The sequence below is a fragment of the Schistocerca nitens genome, chromosome 2, assembly GCF_023898315.1.
Source record: "Schistocerca nitens isolate TAMUIC-IGC-003100 chromosome 2, iqSchNite1.1, whole genome shotgun sequence".
Classification (NCBI taxonomy): domain Eukaryota; kingdom Metazoa; phylum Arthropoda; class Insecta; order Orthoptera; family Acrididae; genus Schistocerca; species Schistocerca nitens.
Window position 1 is genome coordinate 1,093,920,327 of NC_064615.1, and position 14,303 is coordinate 1,093,934,629.

Here is a 14,303-nt window from a genome sequence, read left to right on the forward strand (position 1 = left end):
CACTCATCACTTGGTAACTCATGCACTACATTCCCCCCATCGTACGACTGTTCAGATTCTGCAGTCTCGATTATTTCTGCTTCATCATCGCTGTCAAAGATATCAGCATAATCCTCTTCGTCAGATGTTTCCAGAAGAAGGCGCTCAGTCTCATCTGGCGTCAATCCTTTTCTTTGTGCGAACCTTCAAGACGATAGAAAAAACATAATACTAATCTTCAATAATTAAATAATTGTTCCCTCCACGTGTTTTTGTAAAATATAGCTTCTGATCTTCAAATCATTCAGCGGAGATTGCGCCACACTTACTTAATCACTGGGCGCGTGCAGTATGCAGTGCCGCCTCAGCATAGTTGCAGGGCTAAGAAAACACGGTGTGCTTATGCAAAAACGTTTCCTGGTGTTTCCATACCAGCAAAGACCATTATACAGGATTTGGAGACAAAGTGGCGTAGTAAGGGTGAGTTACAAAAAAAAAAAAAAAAAAAAAAAAAAAAAAAAAAAAAATCGAGCGTTCGCACAACTGCTGTGATCGCGATTATTAGAGAACGAATGATCAAAAATGGCTCTGAGCACTATGGGACTCAACTGCTGAGGTCATTAGTCCCCTAGAACTTAGAACTAGTTAAACCTAACTAACCTAAGGACATCACAAACATCCATGCCCGAGGCAGGATTCGAACCTGCGACCGTAGCGGTCTTGCGACTCCAGACTGCAGCGCCTTTAACCGCACGCCCACTTCGGCCGGCAACGAATGATCCAGAGTACAAAGAAGTCGACACGTTAATTGCTGCAACAAGCGAACGTTCCGCGTAGATCTTGTCTACGTGTTTTTCATCATTTGGGAATGAAACCCGCCAAAATGACAAGTGCCCAAGAACTGAAGGGGGAAGGTAAGGCAAAACGTGTGAATTACTGTACGCGCCCAAGCCAAAAAACCGAGAGTGTGATGTTGTATTTGCTGCTGAATTTCATGAATGATTAAGCCTTATTGCATCTGATACGACATACGATTCCGAGAACACCTGTTACTGTCAACAAACAATCTCTATACAATTAATGAGGAATATCTTCAGGGTGGAAAAAATCAGTGTGTGGTGTGCTGTGTCAGGAAGTTGCGTTGTGGGTCCCCTCTGTTTTGAAACAATAGTAAACAACACTGCTCTGCATATGCGAATCTTTGAGAATTTTACACATTCTTTAACCCTATGAATGTACATGTGCTCTCCTTCAACAGAATGCGGCGACCTGTTGCGCTTCACGCGAAGAATAGGAGGAGATTAGTGTTTAACGTCCCGTCGACAACGAGATAATTAGAGACGGAGCACAAGCTCGGATTAGGGAAGGATGGGGAAGGAAATCGGCCGTACCCTTTCCGTAGAACCATCCCGGCATTTGCCTGAACCGACCTAGAGAAAACACAGAACACCAGAATCAGGACGGCTGGACGTGGGCTTGAAGCGTTGCCCTCCCGAATGCGAGTCCAGTGTGCTAGCCACTGAGCCACCTCCCTCGGTCACTGGACGCGAGTCAATCTCATGAATTCATGAAAGATTCACAGAAGAAAGAACTGTCAGTAAACTGTGGCCGCCGCGTTCTCCGGACCTAACCACTTTTGACTTTTATCTGTGCAGCTGTCTAAAGGGAGAAATGTACACACATAACTCAATAACGTTAGAAGGCTTGAAGGACAATATTCGAAAATAAATTTTGAGAACTGATGGGGCAGAATTGCGCAGAGTGTATATTTACATGTTGAGGTGCACGTAAAAGTGCAGTGAAGCATAAGTAGGTCCTTTTTAGCACCAAATGTAATGGGACGTAAAAGACAAGCTCAATTCAGGAAATAAAGACATTTGCACTAACTTATTTGTTATCTCTATATTATCTAATGATTACATGTTTATATATTTGTTGTTTTATCTGCTCGTGACTGGCCAAGAGTCTGTACTTGGGACCGGTTTTTCGTGTGCCATCCTTAATTACTTACAGGAAACCATCAAATGTGTGCAAATCGTCACTTCTGTTCGATCTAAGAATACCACCCATAAATTCCATGTAGGACCTTCTTTTGCTAAAATTAGGCATATAATGAAGGCCACATTTCTATCAATTCTTCCTGAAGTATTGTGGACAGTTGACGGCTCTTTGGACGAATTTATCTGGTCTGGTTCACGCAAAATGCGCTCCAAGTACTGTCCCAAACAAACTGTGTAGCTAATAACTATGGTTACTAGTAATAATCTCACTAAACAGACATAGCCAGTTCTTTAGAACTAAATCATGCGCAGCGCTGATACTTTATACACTGTCCATTCACAGTAATGTGAACACCTGTCAAAAGCCTGAGTAATCACCTTTTCCAAAGATTCTGGACGCTACCAACAGGGACGTGGAATCATGCCGGCCCCAGTACCGTGACCTGCTGTCTCGTTAGTGTTTCCACGGTGCGAACAACGCGATTGAGGTGATTCGAGAGAGTCTCGATTAGGTTTAAATCTGGAGAGTTTGGCTACTAGGGGAGTACTATAAACTCACCCAGGCGCTCTTCAAACCACGCACGTAGACTGCGAGCTGCGTGACAAAAAAATGCAAATGGCTCTGACCACTATGGGACTTAACATCTGAGGTCATCAGTCCCCTAGACTTAGAACCACTTAAACCTGACTAACCTAAGAACATCACACACATCCATGCCCGAGGCAGAATTCGAATCTGCAACCGTAGCAGCAGCGCGTTTCCGGACTGAAGCAGCTGCGTTACACGTTGAGTTCTCCTGCTGGTAGATGCCATCGTGCCGAGGAAGAGCAAACTGCATTTAAGGGTTGGCATGGTCCCCAAGGGTAGATATACACTCGCGTTGGTCTACTGTGCCTTCCAGAATGACGAAATCATCCAGGAAATGCCACGAAAACATGTCCCAGACGATAGCGCTCCCTCCTCCGGCCTGGGCCCTTCCGACGATTGTTGCAGGGTGTTTAGTTTCAGACGTTTCGGGTCGATGGAGCATAAAACATGGTTCATCTGAATAGCCCAATTGTCGCCCCTCAATGGACGTCCAGTTGCGATATTCCTGCCTTCGTCACAGATAAACACCAGTCAGTATGGGTATACAGGGTGTTACAAAAAGGTACGGCCAAACTTTCAGGAAACATTCCTCATACACAAATAAAGAAAAGATGTTATGTGGACATGTGTCCGGAAACGCTTACTTTCCATGTTAGAGCTCATTTTAGTTTCGTCAGTATGTATTGTACTTCCTCGATTCACCGCCAGTTGGCCCAATTGAAGGAAGGTAATTTGACCTCTCTGCTTGTGTTGACATACGACTCATTGCTCTACAGTACTAGCATCAAGCACATCAGTACGTAGCATCAACAGGTTAGTGTTCATCACGAATGTGGTTTGCAGTCAGTGCAACGTTTACAAATGCGGAGTTGGCAGATGCCCATTTGATGTATGGATTAGCACGGGGCAATAGCCGTGGCGCGGTACGTTTGTATCGAGACAGATTTCCAGAACGAAGGTGTCCCGACAGGAAGACGTTCGAAGCAATTGATCGGCGTCTTAGGGAGCACGGAACATTCCAGCCTGTGACTCGCGTCTGGGGAAGACCTAGAACGACGAGGACACCTGCAATTGACGAGGCAATTCTTCGTGCAGTTGACGATAACCCTAATGTCAGCGTCACAGAAGTTGCTGCTGTACAAGGTAACGTTGACCACGTCACTGTATGGAGAGTGCTACGGGAGAACCAGTTGTTTCCGTACCATGTACAGCGTGTGCAGGCACTATCAGCAGCTGATTGGCCTCCACGGGTACACTTCTGCGAATTGTTCATCCAACAATGTGTCAATCCTCATTTCAGTGCAAATGTTCTCTTTACGGACGAGGCTTCATTCCAACGTGATCAAATTGTAAATTTTCACAATCAACATGTGTGGGCTGACGAGAATCCGCACGCAATTGTGCAATGACGTCATCAACACAGATTTTCTGTGAACGTTTGGGCAGGCATTGTTGGTGATGTCTTGATTGGGCCCCATGTTCTTCCACCTACGCTCAATGGAGCACGTTATCATGATTTCATACGGGATACTCTACCTGTGCTGCTAGAACATGTGCCTTTACAAGTACGGCACAACATGTGGTTCATGCACGATGGAGCTCCTGCACATTTCAGTCGAAGTGTTCGTACGCTTCTCAACAACAGATTCGGTGACCGATGGATTGGTAGAGGCTGACGAATTCCATGGCCTCCACGATCTCCTGACCTCAACCCTCTTGACTTTCATTTATGGGGGCATTTGAAAGCTCTTGTCTACGCAACCCCGGTACCAAATGTAGAGACTCTTCGTGCTCGTATTGTGGATTGCTGTGATACAATACGCCATTCTCCAGGGCTGTATCAGCGCATCAGGGATTCCATGCGACGGAGGTTGGATGCATGTATCCTCGCTAACGGAGGACATTTTGAACATTTCCTGTAACAAAGTGTTTGAAGTCACGCTGGTACGTTCTGTTGCTGTGTGTTTCCATTCCATGATTAATGTGATTTGAAGATAAGTAATAAAATGAGCTCTAACATGGAAAGTAAGCGTTTCCGGACACATGTCCACGTAACATATTTTCTTTCTTTGTGTGTGAGGAATGTTTCCTGAAAGTTTGGCCGTACCTTTTTGTAACACCCCGTATAAACATGGCGCCTGTTGCGGACGGTCATGCGCAGTAACGTTCGTTGTTCAGTCGTTGAGCAGACATTTCGTAGGCGGGTGGTGTCTCTGGATGGTCAGTTTCTCAGGAACAGCGCATCTATTCGCCCGTCCACATCTCTGTAGCCGTCTTTCACCCGTGTCTTCTATGGCTCGTGGTGCACTGCAAGTGCTTTGGCACCAGTTTCAGACAGCGCAATTTTGTCATGCACTATATAGTCTAACCACAGCGGCACGCGACCCATTTACAAACTTAGCCTTTTCGGAAATGCTTCTACCCTTGCCCTGAAAACCAACGCCTGAATGTCAGATAAATCGCTCCGTTTCCGCACTACGATAAAACGGCTGCATTGTTTTTCGCGTCCCCCGGGCACGCTTTCTATACCTTCGACTGCTGGTGCTGCCACCTGCCGACTGTGGGTGTTTATGGCACGTTGAGAAAGTTAAGTGCGACGAACAAAATATTAATCACCCACATAAATAGGTACACTAGGGGCTTCGCAGCACTGTACGCACAGTAGAACCGGTACCAGGCGGTCACGTGACCCTGCAGTGTTGACGTACCACTGCACCGTGAATGCTGTTGCCCCATATGTTGGTGAATCAACAGGGACTCTGCAAGGTGTTTACAAGGAATGCTGTATCACTAGAAACCATTTAACAGCCCTTAACGACAGTGGTTGTAAAAAGGTCCTAACCGGCAGGTACCAGACTCGAGTGTCACGCCTTATCAATGACAAACGCTTTCAAATCCAACAGGCATTGCTGGTGTGAGTGAGTGCAGGCCCACTTAAACCAGTTTCCGAGTTAACACTGCAAAACGAGCGGCATGAAATGTACATTTGTAGGCGGGCACCTCGCAAAAGGACGTCGCTCACAACAGTGTATGAAGTAACATGTATTCATTGTGTCAAACGTTACGTGAGGTTTTCCCGAAGTGACCCGTAACTGATGTAAAACCCGAAATAAGAAGTCAAATAAATGAGAATAAATTAATCTCCACTGATAAGTCAAATATGAATCAATACAAGTGAATGCAAGTGCAAACTAACTTAGGTTACAATTTCCTGTATTCAACCGTGCGCACACCTTAATAAGAAACCTCTATGAAAGTATCTTGAACTTGGTTGTAGGAAGGTAGGGAGGGGACATAAAAGCTGGCAGGTCAAGCGGAAAGCACACTCACACGAAATGTTGAGTGCTGTTGACAAGGTATCTCAAAAGGAATGCATATTTCTAGGTTTCCAGAAGGCTTTTTACACAGTACCTCACAAGCAGCTTGTAACCAAACTGCGTGCTTTAGGAATATCGTCTTAGTTATGCAAGCAGATTAGTGATTTTCCGTCAGAGAGATCACAGTTCGTAGTAACTGCCGGAAATTCATCGAGTAAAACAGTAGTGATTCCTGGCGGTCTGCAAGATAGTGTCGTGGGCCGTCTACTGTTCCTTATCAACGTAAACGATTTAGGAGACAATCTGAACAGCCGTTTTTGGATGTTTTCAGATGATGCTGTCGTTTGTCGTCTAGTAAAGTCATGATAAGATAAAAACAAACTGAAAAACGATTTAGAGAAGATAACTATATGGTGCGAAACTTGGAAATTGACCGTAAATAATAAAAAGTGTAAGGTCATCCACATGAGTGCTAAAAGGAATCGGTTAAACTTCGTTTACACCATAAATCTATCACATCTAAAGGCCGTAAATTCAGCTAGGGATTACAAAGAACTTAAACTTGAAAGAACACATAGAAAATGTTGTGGGGAAGGCCAACCAAAGACTGTGATTTATTTGCAGAACACTTAGAAGATGCAACAGAGGAGGAGGGGGAGGAGATTGGCGTTTAGCGTCCCGTCGAGAACGAGCTCATTAGATATGGGCACAAGCTCGGATTAGGGAAGGATGGGGAAGGAAATCCCGGAACTTGCCTGAAGCGATTTAGGGAAATCACGGAAATCCTAAATCAGGATGACCGGACGTGGGTTTGAACCGTCGTCCTCCCGAATGCGAGTTCAGTGTGCTAACAACTGCACCACCTCGCTCGGTGAGGCAACAGATGTACTAAAGAGACAGACTGCCTACACTACGCTTGCCCGTCTTCTTTTAGAGTATTGCTGCGCGATGTGGGATCCTTACCAGAGGGGATTAACGGAATACATGGAGAAAGTTCAAAGAAGAGCAGCATGTTCTATGTTATCGAAAACTAAGGGAGAGAGTGTCACGCGTACGCTGAGGATTCGCGGTGAACGTCATTAAAGGAAAAGCGTTTTTCGTTGCGGCGGAATATTCTCACCAAATTTGAATCACCAACTTTCTCCTCCGAATGCGAAAGTATTTCGTTGCCGCCTACCTGCACAAGAAGAAATGACCATCAAAATAAAATAAGGGGAATCTGAGCTCGCGCGGAAAGATATAGGTGTTCGTTTTTTCCTCTCGCTGTTCGGGTGTGGAAAATAGAGAACTATTGTGAATGTGGTTCGATAAACTGTCTGCCAGGCACTTATATGTGATTTGCCGAGTATCCATGTAGATGTAGATGAACACCTGTGAGGGACCTCCCTGGGTGGTCAGACTGGAACGAGCTTTAACGAAAGCCGACTTGGCGCCGGACGCACTAAAGGTCACAACGCAGACCCTATCTCTAGGCTGTGGGTGGACAACGGAAATTAGTCTTAGCGAACTGCGTATGGTCTGGGGACAGATGCCGTTTTGGCATAGTCGCTGAACTCCTATTGCGGACAAAACTGCAGGCACTCAGAAATTGTCGAAATACATGCGCCATTAAGATAACACCTGAGAGGGTGGAATAGGCACAAAAAAGTTTGGGGCACTTTCGAAGATTCTGAGAAATTGCCACCGCATCAGGTCTCGCAAGAGAAAAAGTTTAACGACATGAAAAAACAGAGAGTAGGACACAGTTTTTGAGCGCCAAATATAACGAATATGTTCCGATTACCATTATCTAAGGAAAACCATGAGAAAGAGTTAAACATAGTTAAACAAATTGCAAGAAATAATAATTACCCGTTGAAATATGTCATGAACATTTATGAGATGACATCCAAAAAATATAGTAAAGACAATTTAAGGCGGAATGAGACAAGCGAAATTAAAAATCAAAAATTTATCACATTGCCTTTCTATGGTCCCATTAGCAATAAAATTGCCAGTGTATTCAAGAAGAGAAATATTAATGTAGGTTTCTCGACGGCGAACAGACTGGGCGTGCTTTTAAGGAATAACATTCATGAACGCAAAGTCTTACGTGAATCAGGTGTTTACAAACTTGTGTGTGCCACGTGTAATGCAGGTTACATAGGGCAAACAGGACGAAAATTAGAAACAAGGTTCCGTGAGCACGTAGCACTTGAGAGGAAAGATATTGCTGAAAAATCGAATTTCGCAGCCCATCTGGTAGCAACTGGTCATACAACTCCAGACTTGACATCGCAATTGAAATTGTTGCACAAGGGTAGAAAATGTCGCCTTCTCGACCTTATGGAAGAGATGGAGATCTTTTGTCATAATAAAGCTCCAGATATCGAGAAGCACACATTTTTGGGAATGCTTCTCCGATTTACTATGAAATAGGGTCGACTTTTGGTCATTTATGACAGCTGCTTGTTATCCCTTATATACAACGCCTCAGTCATAGTCGCTACGAGAACACGTATAATGGCCGCTATTTCAACTATCTCAACACATTGACGCACATGTTTTCAGTTTGTTTTAATAACATTACTAATTTCGCTTTTTAAAAGATGCTTCTTTCTTTTTTGTTCTGTAATTTACAGAACTTATGGACGCCTACTGAACATAATTTTACGACAGTCGACATCTCGTAGGCGTTGACACAAAGTAATACAAACCGGTTATCACTTTACGTAATTATGTTTAATGTAGGTCAACAATTCTATTGCTATTTGAATAAGTGCTGGTTATCGTGCATAGTCTATGTTTAATTTCTCTAAAGTACGATGTACATTTTGGTATAAGTGACACTGTTACTTGTCCTTCCTCATGTTGGTTTCTCGATGATTGATGTATACTACTTGTTCGCACCTTACATTTGCACGGCATTTTAATTATTAAGTAACGGCAGTTTCGTACTGTGATTATTTTTTATATATTTGACTCCTTGGTATTAACGTTATTATTTTTTTATATATTGACTCCTTGGTATTAAAGTTTGTTACATAAATTACGAACGTTGTACTTTTGACTTCCCACGCCAGATAGTGGGTGTTACGTTTTTTAAGTAAGACCTGTGTTGCGCCTCTTTTTATGTTGTTCATTTATTATTCTTTGGCATTATCTTTTGCTTTTTACATGTTCTGCACTCTAACAACTTATCATCGATCTATTTTATGTTTCAATAGTTTATAAAAAACAATATGCCAATGTATTTTAGATATTTTCCTGCGTCTGCTATGTGTTGTACGTACATTTTAAATTTGAATTACTACACCATTCACAAAAGTACAGGAGTTATTTAGTGTTAACAATTCGCAAAACCAATAATACTATGTCTTCACGTGACACATGTCACATAGAGGGCGTGTCAAGCCCCGTCACACCGAGGTCTGCTGAACAAGTGCAGGTAAACAGTGACCTCAGTCTATGTGATCGCCGTAAGCTTAGTGACAACAGTGCATCCCAATTTAAGTTATACAATATAGGTTTGTTTCTAACAAGTGTTATGTTCATATGCAGATGTAATTGTGATTTTCTATGTTGTACTCTCTGATCGTAATGTGGAAAAAAATTTTTTAACTTCTAGCACTGAAGATGGTCACTCAGTGACAGAAAATCGATTTCGCAATAGTAAAAAATATACGATCAATGCTGTCTCTTTTTTTTTTTTTTTTTTTTTTTTTTTTTTTTTTTTTTTTTTTTTTTTTTTTCAAGTAAACCTGTTATCTGGTCGTGGCGCACAGGACAACATGGAGTCGCCAATCAATAAGAGTATTATAACTGTTTAACAACCTGAAATGAGTGTAAGGGAGGGTAACCGGCATATTTTAAGCACATTTCTTACTAGTTGCCACTCGCAGTGTTTATCATTCACGCGATGAAGGTTACGTCACGCTAGAAAAAGGCAGAGGAACCGAGCCTTCCTTGTCGGAAGCGCACTGCAGGAAGTTACTTCATTTTTCAGCCTCTTGACAGACAGACTTCTCTTGGACTCAGCTTCTCTTCATTCAAGTACCACATCGGGCAGACCCTACCTTGGCAGCGAGAGGCTCTTGTCTGGTGGAGCTGAACACAGACAGGAGTTGTTAGTACAGAGCCAATGACTGATTCTGCAGCCAGTTCAACCATAACTTGCAGATTATGACTATGGTGAGACCTAGCCGTGACAGTGAGGCGAACTGTAGGGAAAGTAACGTCATTTTTAATAATGTTCATTGATTTCAGTCTTCGCTCTGAAGATGTAGTTAGCGGTACAGCATGCTTCCAACGCTGATCGTAGATGAAAATCCATACTCTTCAGGAGTGGTACAGGTTCCACAAATATTAATGTTTTATCCAAACACGTATTCATCTAAATCACTTCCTAGCTCTCACATACAGATTTCCAAAGGCATTAACTTGTAATTGTCAATGAAGGTAAACCCCTTAGTTTACAATTTCTTATGGTACACTAAATTAACTGAGATCTTCAAGTCATTTGAGTCTCAACTTTACCTACGATAGTGATAGAAGCTGAAGGAATGATTTAAAATTTGTGTCATTCCCAGGACTTGAACCTTGATCTCCTTACTTGCAGATGTGCAAGCCATCACGCCACCGCATCAGAATAGGTAACATAGCTGCATGGACTACGATTGTCCAGCGAGCTCCCTACCACAAACTTCAGTTCACGTCCTCATGGAGGGCACTGGACTAGGGCCGTCCTTGCAGCCGTGTTGATTGTGCTGCTGTGGTTGTATAATGGCTAGCACACCTGCTTCATAACTTAGGAGACCTGGGTTCATGCACAGCTGCTGCACAAATTTTCATTTCTTCAGCTTCTGTCATTGTCATAGAATTCCTTCAACATAGTTTTGGTGGGTCAGCGATTTAATTACGTAAGATATACAGGACCTTTTTATTATATCCATTTAAAGATTCATATTTCAAACGATCATCATGAATAAATCTAAAACTCATAACTTACACAAAGAACAGAGAAACTGGAAGGTAGCTGGCTGGAGATGTGTAATATGGTCTGAAGAGTCGTGATTTGGCCTCTTTCCAAATGGTGCAATGTGCCTAGTGCACTGACTGCCCAAAGATGAATTTCACTCGGAGTGTGTGGAGCGCGTACATAAGGACGGAGGTGGTGAGCTTTAATTTTTGAAGGAATTTTTCATACCCTGACATGGGATTCAGTTCAGATTAACTATGACACGAACCAGGATGTTTATTTCAGCATTGTCGGTGACTAAGTGTTGATGTTTCTTCTACATGTTTACAGATAGTATGCTGTGAACACTCCTGTCCTCTGAGTCGACGACAGACGTATTCACAGGGCTGCACATACACTGATAAGCCAAAACAGTGTGAACACTGCCCACCGCGATGTTTGATGCCGCCTGATGGCGTTGCAGGCGTGTGGCGCTGTAACAAAAAGTATGTAAGCGGAGCAGACATGGGCGAGGAATCACCCTAGCGAAGATATGGACTGCCAATACGGAAATCCGTTAGATAACCAACTTTGACAAAGGACAGATTATTATTATGCAGGGCCTGTGAACGATTATCTCGAAAACGGCGAAGCTGGTCGAATTTTCACGTGCTACTGTCGTGAGCATCTATGAAAGAGGTAGAAGGACGATGAAACTATCTTAGGCACTGTTGGTGGAACGTCCACGACTCTTCACAAAACGTCGAGTTCGGAGGCCTGTCTGCTCTGTAAAGAAGGACAGATGGTGATGTGTGGCATCTCTGCCGAAAGAGCACAATGCTGGTGCAAGCAAAAGTGTTTCGGAGCACACCATTCATCGTACATTGTTGAACATGGAGCAGCAGATCACCCCTACGTGTTCGCATTTTGGCCCAATTACATCGTCAATTACGATTGCAGTGGGCATGGGAGCATTGGGATTGGACTGTAAATCAATGGCAATGTGTCGGCTCCTCGGATGAATCACATTTTTGCTACAATGGGCCGTTTGTCGTCTCCACAAACCCCGTCATTGAGGCGAACGCCGGCTCGAAACGTGCAGCGCGTCACGGACGCAACCTGGCATGAGCAGTATTATGCTACGGGAGACTTTCCTTTGTGCTACTTTGGAACCTGTGGTAGTAATCGGAGACACGCTGACAGCTGTGAATCACTTGCATCCCTTAATGCTTGACGTCTTTCCCGATGGCGATGTCGTCTTTCAACAGTATGAGCAGTATAATTGTCCATGTCTTGGAGCCAGAACCGTGCTACAGTGGTTTAAGAAGCATTATAGTGAACTCACGTTGATGCTCCGCCTCCTGAAACTCCTGTCTGGCTGGATATGGGGACTGCATCCTTCCACCATCCTTCACACCTACAAATCCTTGATGAACCCCATCCTTTGTTATGCCAGCGTTGCTTGGATTTCCACCCCTCCCAAGTTCTATAAAGCCCTCCAAAGCCTCGAACGCCATGCACTCCACCTCGCCTTCCACATCCGTCTTCCATCCCCCACGCGCATCCTCTATGATCTTGTCCCCTTTCACCACCTTCTTCTTTTCCTTAAACACATCCGTACCCTGTATATTGTCCGCCGACTCGATACCTCCCACCCCTGGTGTCCCCCTTCCTTTCCACCCCCAGTCTGCTGCCACGCCTTTACCATTGTGTCCCACCCTCTCGGCATCTCCACACCCTCCACCTCCTTTCCCAATGCAACTTCCAGCGTCTACCCCTCCCGGATGATGAGCTTCGCCCTGACGTCTACCCTTCCTACCAACTCTAACCCCTCCTTCCTCCTGCCTCCTCCTCAGAGCTCCCTCTCCTCCCCCTCCATTCTCAGGTTTTCCCCCTCTTACGCCCCTTCCCTCTCCTATGCTCCCCTTCAGTATCTCCCCCCCCCCCCACCTTGTCTTCCCTCTTCATCTCCAGCTCTGCCCGTCTCCTGGCTCTTGGTGCGCCCCCTGTCCACCCCTTTTCCTCTTCTTCCCGCCCCCCTTCACCCCACCCCTCTGTTTTCCTCCTCTACGAACTCCAGTCCTTCGGCAGGTCCCTACCAGCGGTTTTCATTTTTTGTGAGTGTTCCGTCGTTTACAGTGGTTTAGTTTTTTAAGTGTCTCGCTCTGTGTGATTTTTATACTGTGGCCGACTTTAAACTTGTGTTTGACTCCAGTGATTTTAAGTACACAACGAACTGCCATCTGTGTTCTTTTAACTTTATGTCGACTTTTTAATTGTACCCAATGTGCCCGTATTAGTGTACATTTTAACTCACACCATCTCCACTTACTGTATTTTTATGTCCCCCTTTTCACCCTAGTTTTTTATCTCAGAGTTCCCCTTGTATTTTTGTTAAAGCCTTTTGGATGAAGAGGGATGGATTGTGCCACTGCCAGTCCTCCCTAGCCCAGATGGGGCAGGGGAATGAAATTACAATAAAGGAAAAAAAAAACCTAACGTTGATATCTCGGTGACCAAATTCGCTTGATGTAAATCCTATAGAACCAATCTGGATCGCTATCGAGCACCATCACTGCGTGTGCAAATCGGCACTGGGTTATTTACGCGAATTACATGACCTGTGCGTAGACATCTAATGCCACATACCTCCACAAACCTACCAACATAATAATGTCGGTTCCTTGATATGCAGAATCAGTGGTGCATTTTGTTCCAAAGAGCAGACAAGCTGTTAACCAGGTGGTTATAATGTTTTGGCTCATCAGTGTATACATTCCGGGTGTGAGGAACACTCAGACTCCCTGTCGCTCATCAAACAACCCGGTAAATCACACGGTCTCAATGCTGTAGACAATGTCTGCACCTGTTTGGGACAGCAGATGAAACATAGCGATCAACATCTCGGCAATCTGATAGCATCAATAAGCGGTTTCAGCTGGATATACCGTACATGAAGAGGCTTACTGGACACTCTTCCTCACTGATATGAGTCGAATGCCTCGCACGATATTAACGGTATGACTACTGGGAGTGACTAACATTTCGCCCCGTGTGCTTATTATGGCATCACATTTTTGCATAGTGCATAGTGCAAGATGTTAATGATGTGAATAATTCATTTTTGAATAATGTTCCAACCTGTGTGCAGAGGTCGCATCGTGATGTGGTTGCGTGTAGGTGAGTGGACTGCTGCATGCCCAGAGGTGTCAGTGATACAGTAGTATTTGTAATAGCATTTATTTATTGTGCAGAGTCAGCTTGTGGTCTTGCGGTAGCGTTCTCGCTTCCCGCGCACGGGGTCCCGTGTTCGATTCCCGGCGGGGTCAGAGATTTTCTCTGCCTCGAGATGATTGGGTGTTGTTGTTTCGTCATCATCATCATCATTCATTCCCATTACGGTCGGAGGAAGGCAATGGCAAACCACCGCCGCTAGGACCTTGCCCAGTCGGCGGTGCGGGTCTCCCGCACCGTCCCCTACG

At 44.4% G+C, this 14,303-nt stretch overlaps 1 protein-coding gene across 1 annotated transcript in view; it reads left to right on the top strand.

Annotated features, from left to right (window-relative positions):
• LOC126235565 (homeobox protein aristaless-like) overlaps positions 1 to 14,303 on the top strand; it is a 1,033,344-nt gene that overhangs the window by 435,205 nt on the left and 583,836 nt on the right. The window lies entirely within an intron of this gene.